This window comes from Cnephaeus nilssonii (assembly GCF_951640355.1).
Source record: "Cnephaeus nilssonii genome assembly, chromosome: 9".
Lineage (NCBI taxonomy): Eukaryota > Metazoa > Chordata > Mammalia > Chiroptera > Vespertilionidae > Cnephaeus > Cnephaeus nilssonii.
This window is the reverse complement of record NC_137080.1, coordinates 73,878,631-73,896,056: the sequence shown is the minus strand read 5'-3', so window position 1 is coordinate 73,896,056 and position 17,426 is coordinate 73,878,631. Positions and strand designations below refer to the sequence as shown.

The 17,426-nt window shown below is 38.8% G+C and overlaps 1 protein-coding gene across 1 annotated transcript in view; it reads right to left on the bottom strand.

Moving 5' to 3' along the window:
• The window catches only part of COL21A1 (collagen type XXI alpha 1 chain), a 169,320-nt gene that overhangs the window by 140,039 nt on the left and 11,855 nt on the right, over window positions 1–17,426 (bottom strand). The gene's annotated exons all lie outside the window — the stretch shown is intronic.

The following is a 17,426-nucleotide window of genomic DNA, read 5'->3' as shown; positions in this document are numbered from 1 at the left end:
TTGGGTTTTCATGTGATTGTCAATTGGATATAGTTTCATTCCATTTAAGCACATATTCTACAAAAAGAAGGATTCCCAGGGAGATTCGGGGAGAATTTCAAAGTGGCTCACACAGATCAGAACTCCCAGATTCCTAAATACTAAGCCTAAATACATGATGATTTTGCCAAAAGTAAGTGAGTGGATTAATTCTATTCTATGTCCATTACTTTTTCCATCCTTTCCATCTTTGCTCTCATACCAAAGAGATAAGTGATCTCATGTAAGCGGTTCATATATTTATTTTTTTACTAAATGTTTCTGAGAAGATACATAGGTTTGAAGAGATATCCTTGGTCTGTTCAGAATAAAAATGTCTTGTAATCCCTGGCTAAAAGCTATGAGTGGGCCAGTTTCTTCTGAGATAGACAGTCATCCTACCAATATTACTTCCCATGAAAATCAGCCTATATACCAGCTGTGTTTATTTGAAGAAAGGCCGTCACTCCCTCACATAATGGTGGTTATCTGTGTCGTGCAGCACTATCAGTAGTAGGGAGGACCGTAATGTGTGTTTTCCCTACAGCCTTTGTTTGTTTATTTATTGTCTTAATGTTATCTCTCCCTTTCCACTGAAGAGTCAAAATGTCCTGCAGGAAGGCAATATGAAGGAAAAGGCCAGTACTTTCTTACTTCATCTTTTTATTCATGCTTTATTTGGATGCCATAAGTGATATTCTTCGTTCCACAACATGCCTCGCAGAAATGCCAATTTATTTGCTTTCCCAAATAACTACATCATTCAATTTTAAAAATAAAAATTATATGAAATTCTCCTAAGAATTTAGGTAGGAGGTTCATGTCATTCTCTATATATGTTGGCAAACAGAGTGCATTAAAATCTTCTGAAAAAAAGAAAAAGAAACTAAACAAGCAATCCCATTTTTAAAAAATCTTTTGGAGGCCACCAGTAAATGGTTTCTGATAAGTATAGTTATTACATTGTTTTTTCACAAGTGAAGAAATCATATTATTATCAAAAACTATATGAAAACTTAATCAGTGAAAAACTATACTTGCATAATGCAGTTATGGTAAACTACTTTTAAATCAAAGATGCTCAGGAACATGATAGCATTATCTATGGCCAGAGTAACAAAATGCACCAGGGCTCCTTTTGATAATCACCAAAAATGTTTCCACCTCAAAAGAACTAAATTAATATGTAATATATATTTAAATTGTTTTATTTTAATTGATTTTTCAACTGACAATGGTGACTAGCAAGACTCTTGAGTAAGATACCATGTAATATAAATTTTAACATTAAACAAATACTTAAATCAATATATAGGAAAAGAAAGACAAAATCCTAACCCTCCAGAAAAAAAATCAGAAAAAATTTTCCTTTTTGAAAATAAAAAAAAAAAAAGATCACTCTAACCACTAACTTAGTTTAAACACCATTGACTCTTTCAAAGCCATAATTTAAATTTCCCTCCACAAAACCCTTAAAATATTCCATTTTCTTTTAACATCATGTGTTAAAATAAGGCTTCCTTTAAAGCAAACATTGTTCTCTGTACTAAATTGTCATTTCATTAAATCATTTTGAGATCCTGAGCTACTGAGAAACTTCTAACCACTAGATCAGCGATTTTCAACCAATGTGCCCCAAGAATTTTTAAAACATTCAATTTAGTCAGGGGTGTTGACCTCTTTTCCCGTAAGTTGTCAAATTTAAAAAATGACAACAGTGAAAACAACAATAGCTATCTGGTGTGAGTGAATCAAAATTATACCTATTTTTTGTCAGATTGGTAAAAAATATATTTTTTTTGGTGTGCAGAAGATTTTAGTAATTAGTTTATGTGTGCCATGAAATGAAAAAGGTTGAAAATCATTGCAATTGATCAACTGATCATCAATTCAGAATACCTAATTCTGATAAAATGACTCAAAATATTTGAAACATTTTACAGAATTTCACTTTTAGTGCTTATTGCTGGTTCATCAGTAAAGAAACTTAAAAGCTTTAAGTAGCTAAGTTTTTTGCTCAAGTACAAAGAGAATCTACGGTACTTGCTAGAATGTCAGCAACCAAAACCTACTCTGACAGCAAAGACCTGGCATTGGGCTGCCTAAAGTTTGCCACTTGTGTGAGTTTTCAGCTTGTCCCAGCCAGTGGGGTGCTGTTTTCAGGTACTCAGTGAAAAGAAAATTATCTGCATCATAAAAATATCAGGTGAGGACTTCAGCATTTTAAAGAAAAGGACTTCAAATCACAAGGATGTGTCACTGATATGAACCATGGGCAAAATTTTGAAATTTTTAAATATGTTCATGACATTTAATTTTTAAATATATTAGTCATTTAAGAGAGCATCCTATCTTTCTAAGGTGTGTATATTTATAGTAGTTATGTTGTAGGTGGCAGGAATGACACCAGGTGTCTGACCAGTGGCCTTAGACTGGACCTGGGTTCAGCAACCTCGCTACTTGAGTTCTGGCTAGGAGAGAATTCAGAGGCAAGACTCCAACTATAAGAGAACATTTATTTGGAAAATCACTAAATTATAATCAGTATTACACCTTCTATTTTGTAATCTTCTTTTCAACTTATTTCAAATATTCTTCCTAAGAATCAACAAATACTAAACAAAACTGTTTAAAGAATCATATGTATCAAATTCTACTTTTTAAACCCAACATCAGAAATGTTTCTAATGGTTAAGTCATTCACTAATAGGAAAATATTGAAACTATCAGGCATAGATGAACCCCCGACCTGGTGGCTTTTAGAGTCAATTTTATAGCAAGATAAAACTCTTTGATTTCCTCACCTTCAATGACAGGAATGTCATATTATTCCTTTCCAGAAACTAGAGAAAGGTAACTTTTTTTAATCAAATGTCCCTCCATCATTTAATTAACATGGATCCATCTTCCAAATGATTCTACATTTCAGGAGATAAGTATCTGTCCCTCTCCTTCACAATCTTCAAAGAAAAAGATCGCTACCATGAGATATTTTAACTGCTTTCTAAATTAAAACAATATAAAATAAACCAGTTCCTCAATTATATTAATGTTACCTGGTTTTTCAGGGCAGAATTCATTGGAAATGTTGGGAATACAAACAACATACCAAACTGTCAGCCTCCTTCCTCTCCCCCTCCGCACCTCCCTCCCCCCCCCCCCCCCCCCTTAACTAGCAGGTCTGCTTTGAGTCCCATTGTGGTCAGAAAAACCCATTTTCCTAACTTAATTTAACGTGGATTGTATTTGTGATGGTGTTCTTTGATTTGCTTCGATTTTATGGGACAATTTACTGCTTGGTTTCTTTAGTATTGCAGTTTATATGAAAATCAGATGTTCCTCACTCTATGAAGAGTAGAATAAAGTGACAAAACTAAATTAGACAGGATTTTAAGTTAGTATGAGAATGAAACTTTTGATGAGACCATAAGACATAGAAAGGGGTCATTAAGAAAAACTGGGAAACAATGTGTATGGAATTTTTTTTTTTTTGAATGACAAGATTCTCATCCCTGTTGGATGACTTCCATAGAAGGAGTCCACTAACAGTTGAATGAACTTTGAATCAATTGCTTTTCCAAGCCTATAATGATGATATAGGGGGGTCTTCAAAGGAACTAAGAGTAATTTTTTTCAATAACTAAAAGCAGAGCACAGTTCCAGATTACCAAAACTCTGCAATGCTGGTTTTGTGACCTTGACTCAGAGTCACTGGGATGTCCCAGGAAACCACAATTTTTGTCAGATGCACATTTCATGTCCAAACTTCTACCAGATGTGAAGTTCATATGATCTATGCTGTGCAATAGAAACAAAAATGAATTTGCTGTGTAATTTGACATACCAGTTCATTCTGTGAGCCAGCAGGTAACAGGACTGCTGCTCTCATGTTTAGGCAGAGCAAAGAAAACTTCTTAAGCCCTACCACTACCCTCAATTAAAGCAATCCCACATGATTATTAAGCCTGAAATTCCAAGAAAGCTTTCTTTCTTTAGATTAAGAAATCTATCCCTGTTAAAATTGAAATGCCCTTGGGAGACATAAACTGTTATCAGTTATTTATACTTCAGAGTAAATGAATTTCAAATCCTGTCCTCACAGCTGGTTTTGATAAGACTACATGAAGCTTGGTTGTTTGGATTGTAAGAGAGTAGAAAAAGATCTTCCAGAGATAAAAGTTAATACACGAATAATTATTTTACCACTATTACTTATCCATTCATTCAATAACATTTACGACCACCTACTATTTTTCAGTGCATGTGCTAAGCATTGAGGATACAAGATGAAAGAGCTAGGTAATGACCTTAAGAAATGCAGGGTTTGGTGGAATCTGTCAAATCCACACTTAACACAGAAGAGTGGCGATGTTAAGGGAGGTGAGTGCACTTTGCACGATGCTCAGAGAGATGAATACCTAAATCCACCTGGCAGAGAGAAGATGGGAAAGTTTTCCAAAACGAGGCAAAGTCTGACCTGTAACTTGAAAAAAAATCAGGGATTTGTAGGTAACCTAAGGAAGATAATGTGGCACCTGATTTTGCCTGGAAACACTAAAGAGCAGTATGTTCTCAGTGAAACAGCATTTCTGAAGTAAAGATTTCTGAAGTAGCTGAAGGGAGTCAGGGGCAGTGTCTCAGCTAGGGCTGCCATAACAAAATACCATAGGCTGGGGGCTTAAACAACAGACATTTATTTTCTCACAGTTCTGGAGGCTGGAAGTCCAAGATTAGGGTGCCAGCATGGTTTCCAGTGAGACCTCTCTAGAGGCAGGCCACGATCTTGCTGGCTGTGTCCTCACTATGCCACTTGTGGGGGTGTGTGCGGGTGTGTGTGTGGGGGTGGGGGGAGGTACGTGTGTGTGCGCACATGCATGTGTGTGCATGCATGCAGGTGCACACACAAACTGGGGTGAGAGGGAAAGCTCCCTGGTGTCTATTCTTATAAGAACAGATAACCTTAATCCAATAGTATCAAAGCCCCACCCTTCTCAAGTCCTCATTTAATCTTAATTATCTCCTTACTAGAGGCCCGGTGCACAAAATTCATGCATGGGGGGGGTGGGAATCCTTCAGCTCAGCCTGCACCCTCTCCAATCCAGGACCCCTCAGGGGATGTCCGACTGCCTCTTGCAATCCAGGACCGCTGGCTCCTAACCGCTCGCATGCTTGCCTGCCTGATCACCCCAAACTGCTCCCCTGCTGACCTGATCGCCCCTACCCACCTCTGCCTTGCCCCTCACCCAGGACCTAGGATTCCCTCCCTCTGGCCAGCCGCAAGTACCCAGGACCCAGGCCAGCTTCACCCAGGCTGGCCACAGCTGCAGAGGACCATGGGTGGGCGGCTTCGCCCAGGCCACAGCCAAAGGCACCGAGGACCACGGGAGAGGTGGCTTGTCCCTCTCCCAAGCTGCAGCCCAACCACTGGTGCCTGGGAGCATGGGGCATGCAGCTTGTCCCTCTCCCGAGCCGGGTCACAGGTGCAGGCGCAGTCACTGGTGCCCGGGACCGTGGGGCAGGTGGCTTGTCCCTCTCCCGGGCTGCAGCCTAGCTGGTCCCCATTCCTCTCTAGCAAGCTCATTTGTGCCTAGCTGGTCTCCATTCCTCTCTCCCCAGTGTTGAGTGTCTGAACCATTAAGGCGTGACGGTGTGAGGATGTGATGACCATTTGCATATTAGCTCTTTATTATATAGAATTATATAGGACTAGAGGCCTGGTGCACGAAATTCATGCACGGGGGGGGGGGTCCCCTCAGCCCAGCCTACACCCTCTCTAATCTGGGACCCCTTGGGGGGTGTCCGACTGCCAGCAGTCGGACATCCCTCTCACAATCCTGGATGGCTGGCTCCTAATCGCTCACCTGCCTGCCTGCCTGGTCACCCCTAACTGCCCCCCCCTGCCAGCCTGGTCACCTCTTACTGCCCCCCCCTTCTGGCCTGGTCGCCCCCAACTGCCCCCCCTTCTGGCCTGGTCGCCCCCAACTGCCCCCCCTGCTGGCCTGGTCGCCCCCAACTGCCCCCCCTGCTGGCCTGGTCACCCCCAACCGCCCCCCCCTGCCGGCCTCGTCGCCCCACACAGCCTGCTTGTTCAGTCATTTGGTCATTCCAAACTAACCTTCCTGCCAACCTGGTTGCCCCACGCAGCCTGCTTGTTCAGTCATTTGTCATCCCTCACTAACCCTCCTGCCGGCCTGGTTGTAGGCAGCCATCTTGTGAAGGTGTGAGGGTTAATTTGCATATTACCTCTTTATATAGGATAGGGCTTTAACACATTTCAGTCCAGAGCAGGCAGTCAGGGAAAAGAATGAAAATGATGGGTAGGGTAATCAGGAAAAAAACAAAAAAAAACATGAAGGGCATTCTAAATCAAGTGAAGAGGAATGGATTTTCTTTTTTAGCTCATTCTAGGACTCCATATATGAACCAGAAGCCAGGAATGGCATTCTGGTTCATAATAAAGCTCACTATGGCAGAAGTCGGGAGAATGATGCACAGGAAAACAGAAAAGACACTAGGGATGGTGAGAGCCCGAGGTGGGAGAATAGAGTTGAGAGAGATTCAGGAGTTAGGAGAAGCCAAGTTTGATTGATTATATCTGTGTGGAGGGAAGAAATGAGAATTACCCAGCCCTCCCTCTGGCTTATGCATCTAGTAGATGGCAATGACCTTTCCTGAAAGGAAAAGAGAGAAAGAAATCCAATTTTGTTTGCTGGGGAATGAGGAGAGGAAATACAAAGCTTCTTAGTTTTTAGAAAATTGAGTGTAAGCTCTGCATGAGATATATGTACATATGGAATTGTTTACTTGGCCCACTCTGCCAGGAAAGGGCCAATAAGGAGATGCAGATGATGCTAAGCAGAGTCAGAAGATGTGGGTCCTCCCCTGGTTTATTATTTGCTTTTGAGCACCAAGGGCTGTGATTTCAGACCATTAAAACTATTTGTATTGAACAAAACAGACATCTAACATTACAAGCATAGCTAAGTAAGTGCTGGTTCATCTATATGCTGAAGTATCACAGAGCATGAAATCCATGTATTCCAAGGGTATTTAATGACATTAAAAAACATAAGAGATAAAGCAAAACACAAAACTATAAATAATTGATTAAAATGTTTTCATAGAAATGTCAAAAATTGTTACCTCTGAATAGCAGTGTTACAAATATATAATTCTTTTCATTATGCTTTCTCATATTTTCCAAATGTGTCTATAAGGAGCATATCTTGTTTAATAATCTGAAATAACAAACTTATTTTTAAACTTGTATATATTTTTAGGTAGAGTTAATATTCCAAAAGAAGGTTCTCTCTCCCACCACCAGCAGAACATATAATTGAACTATTCTCTACCAATCAGGAGAAACTGGAGTATGCAGAATAGCAAATTTAAAACTTGTGCCTTATAAGAAGAGTTTTATTTTTTTAATTTATTTAAAATATATTTTTATTGATTTCAGAGAGGAAGGGAGAGAAAGATAGAAACATCAATGATGAAAGAATCATCGATCGGCTCCTGCACGCCCCACACTGGAGATTGAACCCACAACATGGGCATGTGCCCTGACCAGGAATCAAACCCTTCATAGTTCGACGCTCAACCACTAAGCCACTCCAGCCAGGCAAAGTTTTATTTTGTGTTCACACTCTATGTCTACTATGGGCTGGCTATGGGCTCTGCTCCACATTCCTCTATTTGGGACCCATTTCAAGGAGCACGGCCACTTACATGGCAGAGGTAAAGAGCTTTAGAAGGTCTCAAACAGAAATTAAATGCTCCGGTCCAGAAACATACCTATGTCCATTTCCACTGAACTTCCAGAACTTATGGAATCAGGAGATGTAAGTGCATGGTGTACCTGAAATATACTTGGCAAATAGAGCTAACAACAGTCACATATAACTACTTCCAAAAAAAAAAATTATGGAGGGAATTTTATGGCAGTGTTGTTCAAACCGCAAAGCCATGACCCATCAGTAGATTGTAAAATCAATTTAGTGAGTCATGACCAGTGTTTTTCCATGGAAGGGGAAATGTCAGAACATAATGCAGAAAAGGTAGATATTGATCATGACACAATTACCAAATAAATACAGATGTGTCACAATGTTAACTGTCTTCCTGTGGGTTTTGTAAAAAACTTTTGAAAGCAATTGTTCTATGAGAGCACCAAATAAGCCAGATATATAGAAACATAATTTTCTGTTGATACTGGCTCCTCTATTCCAGTGTCCTATAACTACCATAAAACATTTAAGAAAATATGGGCTTCCTCAGTGGTATCAATCTTAAGAACTGAGTCCAATTTTTACTCTTTATGTAATGTAATGCTCTCTTAATAACTCAATTAAGAAATATTATGAAGTGATTCATATTTTTAGCACCTTGCAAGTACTGAGTTCACTTTTTATTTATCCTAAAATACATACAAAAATTTAAGCTTCAAAAGATTTTCCTCAATTCTACAGAGCCTCATTTTATTGGTTTGTTAGGAATATACACAAATTCTTATATTAACTTAAATGGCATCCTTGACCAAGATGAATGGTACCAAATTTTTTTTTATTCTGTATTCCTGTTAACATATAAAACACATTGTCATGGATGATTTCTGACTTGATGCTTTGATATTTAAGAAAAGAATGCATATTTCAAAACTGCAAAATACCTATTGTATTTAACTTCTTGATATAGACTTAATACTCCAAGTTTTCATTTTTCTCCTTTTTATCATCTACTAAGAAAATACAAATTTGAAATATGCACATTCTATATGCTTATTCATGGGGGAAAATGCAGTATTTATCAAGTTAGTTTCGATTTTTTAAATGAATTCATCTTAACGCTTACTTTCTATCATCTATGTGAAATGTTTATAAGTGCTTACATAAATGTGAGCATTTCAACCAATTTCAATGTTTTCTACTCTTTCCCCATGGTTTTCCCTACCTACCCTTCAGAGAAGTGCCAGTTCAAAAGCCAACATCTTGTTCCTACACGGAAAATGCTAGCTAAACATCCAGGAAAAGAACAAAATGCTTCAAAATGGTACAATCTTCTTTTGGCTCCCAGATGGCTCCACTACCACATACTAGGTATGCCAGAGGGGTTTCCTGAGGAGAAAAGGAGTCACTGTGAATTAATACAACCTAGCATCTTAACATTCAAGGGAACCAAATGAAACATGACTAACTGTTGAAAAGAATGGAAAATGAAAAGAACATCCTCAAAAATAAACTAGTGTGCAATTTTTTACCATCTAAAAGGAAGCTCTGGTATGGAAAAATGAACATCCTGCATTTGTTAATTAAGGAAGCATTATATTCAGTTCAGTAACAGTAACTTGTTTAAAAGTGATGAGTCACAATATTCAGTTCCTTCCTGGCCTTATTCAGGTAGGTGTGGGGGAAAGAGGATTGAACCGGCAGCTGGTCCATCTCTGTCCCAGACCCAGCTAGGCCACTGGGACACTAGGAATCTGGGCAAGAAAACAAGGCTGGCTGAACTTCAGTATCTCCTCTTTAAAACCAGGATGTGAAGAGATGAATGAGTGAGTTGTAGGATCTCTTCCATTTCAAATTGACTACAATTCTATTCTCATAATTTAACTATTTAATTCATTAAAACAACCCCCCCCCCCAAAAGGGTAATTTCTTCCCAAATTGAATCTACTAGATCTAATATATGATGAATTTTCTACAAATTATCATTGTGTGACCAAAATTACCATATCATTAACATTTCTGTTGCATTCAAAGAGCTCCAAAGACATGCACACTATTCTGATCATTCTCTTTACATGATAGCAGTGTTTATTTTTTATTACTAAGGTATCAGACAAAAAAATAATTCCTTGAAAATGCTCCTCCTTTTAAATAAATGACAATCACTACACAAATTCAGCTGAATGATTGCAATATGGTTTTGAATTAGAAAATGGAGAGCTTCTTAAACTATTTACATTGTTCTCCCAAAAACACACACACACAAAGTTAGCAAATAAATACCACAGTCAAGTTTTGATTATCTGTCATCTGTAATGGCGAGGAGAGATATCTTATACAGATTTTCTTAAATGGTGGAGTGGGGGTGTACAATTGGGCATTGGAATGTGTTTTATTCTTACATTTGAATAAAGCTATGCCTGGCATTCTGGAAACTGACAACACTGTACTTCAAGCTGAGTAAATAATGAAACTTTCTAAGGAAAAACCAACCCAAGAGAACTAGAAAACATTTTGATTTGTATATATTTTGGTTCACACTTTAGCAAATGAGAACAGTGTGAGATGTTTAGAAAGATATTGTTAAATCCCTGCTCTGTGAGACTATTGTTATAAAAAGAATGAATTGTCGAAGGTGACATTAAATATTTATATAATAATATTTTTAAGATTCTTGCAGAAAGTAGCCATAAAATGGATTATGATATACAAACTTAAGTTAGTGTTATTATTATTATCAAATACATCTACAATGTAAAAAACTCATGAGGTGGGAAACTTATGCTTCACTGCTCACTCCAAAGTTTATTGGTTGCATTCTCTTATACAGATGTTCAAATTCAATGATCTCAAACAGCAACATCTGCACTGGATGGATTTCATTCATGCTGGAAAACTGACATTTCTCTAGGAAAGGTGCCAAGTGCATCTCAGAATTACAATATGTCATACTTTAAGCAAATGGAGCTGCTCTTATTTTTCTACATCATCCAACTGTGTTCAGAAGAAATTGTAAACAAGATCCCTAAAGCCACAGTACCAACATCCCATCAAGAAGCAACTGTGATGGTCTACTACATACGGCTTGGTCCAAAATGTTCACTTCATAGTAGAATCAAGCAGGCAGCAAAATGATTTTCGTTCCTTTCTGCAATTACAGGTGCTTTAGAATGCTGTCAGGTTAACACTGAACGTGATCCCTTCTTTAACCCCATGGCCTACGCTGCTGGGAAGATCAAGGGAATAATAGCATTATTCAGCGATGGAAGAAAAGAGGTTCTCAGGAACCAGAGAAGGAAAAGTATCCTGACAGAGGTAAATGCCTCTGGGGCTGAGCAGGAAGCAGTTTGTGCAAATGAGAAAGAACAGTGGCCTCTTGGATATTATGCAACTTTTCCCCCATTGTACCCATGGGAAGCCGTGAGTATGGGCTCTTTGACTAGTTCGGCAAAGCAGGCCTCAGGTAGGCTTCTCACTAGCAAAACCCAAGAGAAACTGGAAGCAACCACGTCCAGAAAACAAGACATGAACTAGGACATTGTCCAACTCCACAAGCTTTAGGAGCAAACTGTAGTAAAGAGGGAGAAAATCCAGACAGTAGTAAACATGAAACTGCAAACATAAATATTCAATGAAAACCAGCATCATGGAGGAATACCATAAACTCAACAAACATGTAATGAACATCCAGAGTTAATATACAAACTTAAAATGTAATTAATATATTCAGAGATGTATGTGAGAATAGTTGAAGAGAAAAGTAGCTAGATGAGGGGCGGGGGGGGGGGGAGTTGAGGAATTCTACCAGATTACAATGGAAAAGGACACAGATTTTTCAAAATACTAAAAAAAGAATTTTTAGAAGGAAAACAGGGACATATGAAGAAATAATGAAAAGCTAAGTAAATATTTGAATCTTCAGCCCATCCAGAGGGGCTCAGTTGGTTAAGCATCATCCTGTACACTAAAGTGCTGCCAGTTAGATTCCAGATCAGGTATACTGGGTTGTGGCTTCCACCCCAGTTGGGGCAAGTACAAAAGGCAGCCAATAAATGTGTCTCTCTCACATAGATGTTTTTCTCTCTTCCCCTCTCCATCATTCCCTCTCTCCCTCTCTCTCCACCTCTCCCACCCTCCCTCCCTCTCTCTAAGCATGTCTTTGGGTGAGGATTAAAAAAAAAAAAATTTGAATCTTCAGATTGAAATGGTTTCATAAGTACCAAGTTAATTACATGTGGGGGGAAAGACCTCCTTTATACACATATTGGTGAAAAATCATAATTCAAAGGATGAAGCAAAAAATCCCAAGTTTCTGTGGGGGATGGGGAGGAGGATGGGGAGAATAACTAAAAAGAAATTCATATTGTCTAGAGATTACCACAGAAGTGAGGCTAAAAAGAATGGATCAAAATCTTCAAAGTTCTGTAGGAAAATATGGAGCTAACCAAAGAAACATTCATTTATGAAAATTTTGATCATCTGAACATTAAAGAACTCAAATGTTGACTATCTATTCACTCTCTCCAGTAAATTATCAGAAGATAAACAAACAAAGCTATCCGTGGGGTAGAGAATTATTTTTAAATGAACAAAATTTGCCTCTCTCCTCTAACCATTTCTTCAAAATAAACTTCTGTCTAAAATTGTTACTTTAAAAAATTAGTAACATTCTAGAAATAAAATACAAGTTTCCAAACAGGGAGCAGAGTGGGGAGTGAGGGATGAAGGGCAGTGAGGGTGAAACAGATCCCGTAAAGAGAGTAAGTACATTATCTCAGAGGTGGTGGAACGATTCCAACTGGCTGTTAGAAAAACTCAAGTTGTAATTGATATCCACACCAGGGGTCCTCAAACTTTTTAAACAGGGGGCCAGTTCACTGTCCCTCAGACCGTTGGAGGGCCGGACTATAGTTTATAAAAAACTATGAACAAATTCCTATGCACATTGCACATATCTTATTTTGAAGTAAAAAAACAAAACGGCAAGGGAGTTTGAGGACGCCTGATCTACACTAATAAAAAAGAAACATGCAGCCAAAACCGGTTTGGCTCTGTGGATAGAGCATCGGTCTGTGGACTGAAAGGTCCCAGGTTCGATTCCGGTCAAGGGCACGTAGATTGGTTGCGGGCACATCCACGGTAGGGGGCGTGCAGGTGGCAGCTGATTGATGTTTCTCTCTCATCGATGTTTCTAGCTTTCTATCCTTCTCCCTTCCTCTCTGTAAAAAATCAATAAAATATATTTTTTAAAAAAAAGGTTTAAAAAAGAAACATGCAAATTGACCATCACTCTGCTACACTCACCAGCCAATCAAGAGTAAGTATGCAAATTAACCCAACAAAGATGGAAGCGGCCACACAGCTGGAGAGAGCAGGAGGCTTGGGTTGCCCCCGGTGATGGAGGAAGCCAAGCTTCCTGCCCGCCCTGGCTGGCCCTGGCCTCTGCTCAAGGCTACAAAGTTTCAATTATAGAAGATAAATAAATCCCAGATACCTGCTTCCAGCCCCTGGCCTCCACTCAAAGAGGCACTGAAAAAAAAAGAAAAAAAGGAGGGGCTGGGAGTTTGGGTCGCCAGGGGGTGTGGCCAGCCTGAAAACAGCTCTCAGCCCCTCACCCAGGCTGGCCACACCCCCACTGGATGAGGGTCCCCGCTGGGGGACTTGGCCAGCCTGCAAACAGCCATCAGCCCCTCACCCAGGCTGGCCAGGCACCCCAGTGGGGACCCCCCACCCTGAAGGGGCTGTGGCCAGACTGCAAACAGCCATCAGCCCCTCACCCAGGCTGGCCACACCTTCATGGCCCGATCCCTGTAAACAGGCAGTCAAACATCCCTCGAGGGGTCCCAGATTGGAGAGGATGCAGGCTGGGCTAAGGGACACCCCTCTCCCCCCCTCCCCCCGCACGAATTTCGTGTGCCGGGCCTCTAGTAGAAATATAATGGTAACCATTATTATGTAAACAGGAATATAATTTCCAGAGATGACTGGTAGGAGAAGAAAATGAAGCCAACTTAATTCCAAACAAAAATTAAAAAAAACACACACAACTAATAATAATCATTGTAATAAAGAACAAGAGAGCATGATAAAAATAAAAACCCAGTAGCATGAAAAAGAAGAGTCCAAATATGTTAGCAATTATAATCAAGTTTGATGGGTTATATTTGCTATTTAGAATTCAGAAATTTCAGGTGTGTATGTGTGTGTGTATGTGTGTGTGTTTAAGTCCATCTAAATGTTGCTTAAAACAAGAAATCTACCTAAAACACTTGTTAAGTGCCAAGAATAAATCATATCGAATTGACCTGCAGTTCTCTGATGGGAGTACTAGGCTGACATTAGAATACCACGCTCACTGAAAACAGATAGATGCAAGCTTAATATAAAACTAATTAAATGTCTCCCCAATGAAGAGTAATACCTATGCCAACCTAGTAGGAAGTTTCTAGTGACATGTTTTAGAATCCTGCTATTCTCCCTGGCCATTTAATTAGATATTTGTAATTTGGGTGGGGGTAACGATGAGCTGCAAATCAATTTCCATTCTAAGCTAAAACAGATTTCAAACTAAATGAAAGATTTTGGATTTAGAAGATCTCACCTGGATAAATAATGGACCAACTGCAAGAAGACAAAATTCAAAAGAAACACAGGAAAATCCTGGGAGCCAAAGTCTGGTTTGTAGAAGGCTCGATAGGAATCAGTTGGCTTACTAGCAGGAGGTCTGAGTAGGCGAAAGGTCTTAGCCAGTGGTAAACTGAAGTCATTAGTGTGAACTGGTTGCCAACAATTCATTTGGTCTTGGGCTCTGAGGGAGAAAAAGAACAGGGCTGCACCCTTTCTATTCAGCAACCAATGGTCAGAGAGAATCAAATGCAGTGTGACCCGGGAAGGCTGACCAGATTGGAGATGTAACTCCAGACTGCTGCAAAAGAGAAGCAGTTTTAGAATAATATGCTTCACTTGTCTTCAGATACTCACAAGACTGCCATGTGGAAAAGAAATTAACTTGTCCCTGTCACTCCCAGAGTACAGAATTAGGATCAATGCCTGGAAATTCCAGAGAGGACGTTTTCAGTTTAATTCGAGGGAAGTTCTAAATAAATGGGGATGTCCCTAAAACTGAAAGTGGCCCATCACTGGATGTTTCTGGTACTGGGTAATTTGCACATTAGGTATGCTAGAGAGAGAGGTTAAGGCATCAAATACTGTTGGTATAAACAATATTTGTAATGCAAACAATAATTACTTGTAGGATCATTTCCAGCCCTGTGATGTATGTTGACTAAAATGTGTATCTAAACTGAACCATTTGTTCAAACTGAAATATGCTTCAACAAGCAGGTTCAAGCCCCACCTCCTCTATGAAGCAACTCATGACAAAAACAGACCGTATCTTCCACAGTGTCTACCTCCAGTATTAGACCATTTGAAGATCAATTGCAGAGTCTTATTTTGCTTCCTCAAAATTATATTTAAAATAGTCCATTTCCCAACTATATGACAAGTACCTGAAGTCATGGAACCTCTATCTACTAGGCACCCTATGATGGCCACTGAAATTAAACACACTGGCTTATCACTTCTCTTGTATTTTGCATATAGCACCTATTTAATGTTTTTATAGTCACCAATAAATCCTTGCTGTGAAAGTGATGAAATACACATTACCAACTTCCTTGGGAGTTCCTGTGTCCCCTCTACCCCCTTGATATATCAAAATTCCTGAAATTTTCCACTTAAAACTTCCAAACTCTCTAATGAGAATAATGGTTACAGAAACTAAAATACATTTTTGCAACTTTTGCAGATAATAAAATATGCCTTCTTCCTTTCTCTTCTTACCTTAGAACATACCAATAGCCAACCCTAAGAAAACAGAAAGATTTTGAAGGAATAAAAGCCACAATTTGAAATTCTCTAGAGTGCAGGGTAATAATAGCAAAGTCTTGCACTCTGAAGAAGTTTGGCAAGACTGTAACTCTGAATAAGTGGGTTCCTTGAAAACATAGCTTTGGGTAAGAAAACAGCATCAGATAAAATAGAGTGGTCTTGCCTAAGGATTGAAACTACTAAAGCAATAAAAGAAACGAAAAGGAAAAATTTTTCTTCTGCTAAGTTTATAACAAATGTCCATCTTTGTGGATATAACTGGAAGAGGGGATAAACATACACACATTTATTTTTAAATTTGTCATTAGTATTCAAATCAAGTTTGAAAATGTGATATTATAATTGCTTTTCTAGACTTCCATAGGCTGCTTTAGGCCCAAAGCTCAAAAACATGGCAAGTTACTAGAAGAAAAATTTGGAATTCAACTTGACAGCCATATCCAAGATGATGTAGAAACACTTAAAATGCACAAACTCATTGCATGACTCAGGCTTAGCACTTAATAATGTAACAGGTCTGGCCAAAAATGACAAATCTGAAGTTACCACCTAAAAATTAAAAATACTTATAGCCACAGTTACAAAAACACAAATGCACAAGTGACCCTAAGTCTCTTATATTGATAACTGTCCAGACATTCATTTAATTAAATCATTTAGAAGGAGTTGGAGATCAAAAACATTCAGCCCAGCTGTCATGGCTCAGTGGTTGAGCAAGGAGGTCAGTGATTCCTGGTCAGGGCACATGCCCAGGTTGCGGGCTCGATCCCCAATATGGGGCATGCAGGAGGTAGCCAATCAATGACTCTCTTTCATCATTGATGTTTCTCTCTATCCCTCTCCTTCACTCTGAAATCAATAAAAACATATTTTTTTTAAAATTCACGCTTTTTTCCAGGGTTCTGATATCTGTCAGTTAGATTCATTTCATCATGGCTTTTTGATTTGTTTTGTTTTGGGCTGAGTAGAAGACATGCTTAGTCTAAATACTTTGTAAAAACTTGCTGATGTATATAATATATATTGAACTTAGGAGAACATAGATCTAACCACAGCCACAAATAATAATACAGGTAATGAGACAATTAACATAGGAACAACCACAAGAACCTCCTCAAGACATTCCACCCTAAGCAGCAATGGAATAGGGTTGTGGTATGACAACCAACCTTGACATCCATGGGGGAAACTTAGAAATAGAATATTGTACTTATGATAAAAACAAATTTAAGCTAATTTGAGTACTTATCGGCCAGGCTCTATGCTCCTCATGTTTATTTGCATTATCCCATTTAATCTTCCTGACCACACTATGAAATAGGTCCTATGGTCCTCAGTTAACAGATGGGCATATTAAGCTTTAAAAGGTTCAATGCCATGCACAAGGTCACATAGGTGCTAAGTGTCAGGGCCACAACTGCACAACATCCATGATTTTAGTTATTATCTTATATGGCCTCAATGTTTACAGTAGAGTACATAATATTCTTTTGGCATTCACAAGAGGCAATAAACTGATTCTTCAGCTTTTAAAAATTTTTTCTCATGTAATTTTAGCCAGATTGTACTATCTGTACTTAGTGTATCTGATATTTAAAAAGCACATCTGGCACAATATGTGCTTTATGAATTACAGGGACATAAATTAATCACATTGTTACATCATTATCTCTCATTTGTATGGGAATTCAAAATTATAATTTCAAATGTTTCTGTCTACAAAGCATGTAGTTATGCTCATTTTGTATTGAAGGAGTAATACATGTATATTAAAAAATAACCCTAACCATT